This window comes from Teleopsis dalmanni, chromosome 1, assembly GCF_002237135.1.
Source record: "Teleopsis dalmanni isolate 2A chromosome 1, ASM223713v2, whole genome shotgun sequence".
Classification (NCBI taxonomy): domain Eukaryota; kingdom Metazoa; phylum Arthropoda; class Insecta; order Diptera; family Diopsidae; genus Teleopsis; species Teleopsis dalmanni.
The window spans coordinates 29,179,009-29,180,443 of record NC_051846.1 but is presented as its reverse complement, the minus strand read 5'-3'; positions in this window follow the sequence as shown (position 1 = coordinate 29,180,443).

The window sequence follows — 1,435 nt, the reverse complement described above, 5'->3', positions numbered from 1 at the left end:
ATATTTAATGATGACAAGATAAATTTCAACTTAAACGGCTGAATGGTGAAATTAATTAGGATAAGATTTTTTTTCAACTATGCTTTACTGGTCTTAAGTCGTACTCTCAAAACATAGTTGAATTAAAAGCTCAAAAAATATAATATTATTACTAAATAAAATAATATTATTTTATAATTTTGCTATCATTAAATACGAGTGTATAATAAAAAGATTTTTTAAGAAATCTTATTATTAAAATTATTATTTAGAAAAGATATTTAATTTTCTTTTCATAATGAAAATATGTTATTTAAAAAAAGTATCTTCACAGTTAAGTAGCGCATTCTTGTAAGAATATTTAAAAGGAAAAAAAAAAAAATAAAATAAAATTGGTATTCATAGAAAAGACCTTTTATCTTTCTTCTGTGTTAATTCACTGTTTTACATCGGACATTTGTAGGTTCAACGCAGAGTTCAGACATCGGTGTTAAAATCTAAAGGCTTTATCTCTCGTATATGGCATACTCGTACATTATATTGTATATATATATATATATAAAAGTCTGTTTTTGTGTTTATAGCATTACGAGGGTATCTTTCTGCGTATTGCATTCAATTCGAGTAGAAAAATTGCTTGTATCTGTAATTGCAGTGTGCCTTAAGTAATGGGAAATAGTGTCACTAGTATCGAAATCCAATCGAAGCGGATTGTAAAGTATTAAAGGCAAGGCAACAAAATGTGTAAAATGCGTTGGAAAATAAAATAAAAAAATAAAGTAAAATGAATTAAAATAAAGTCTTTTTCAACATGCTTTTCATTTTATTTTTAATTTATTTTAAAAGAAAGACATTTGTATTAAAATAGGTCACAATAATTTTTTCTACTTATAGAAAATAGTACTTCTATTCATTGAAAATTTCTTGTTGTTATGAAAGAGTTTTCTACAAATAATAAAAATAAATAAATTCTGAATTGTAAGTTAAATTTAAATTAAAACTATGGAAAGTAGGCGAAGAAAATATATATAGAGTAAATAATGGTGAGTAGCTATTATTTTTAGCTCTTTTAAGTATTCTTTTGAATATACTTAGAATATAGGAAGTTTAAGATTAGAGGATTTGAATTGAATTTGCAGAAGTAGTCGAAAGTGAGAGGAGGTGCTATTAAACCAGAAAGCCGCGTAGCATGTAAGTTTGTTACGTCTCACAATTTGTTTGCTTTGATAGACTCATACAGTAGAATGTTCTTAATAAATTTTGTATCACATTTTAGATTTGTGACAGACATGCTCTTAAGTATTATTATTTTGTTTCAAAAATATCGTGAAATAAATAGATCAAATATTTTACACCAGCTACATAAATAATATTAAACGATAGAGATATCTTTTTAAGATCGAGTCATCATTCTCCGACGTTGTCTCTGGCGGGGATATGATATGGAAACCTTGTG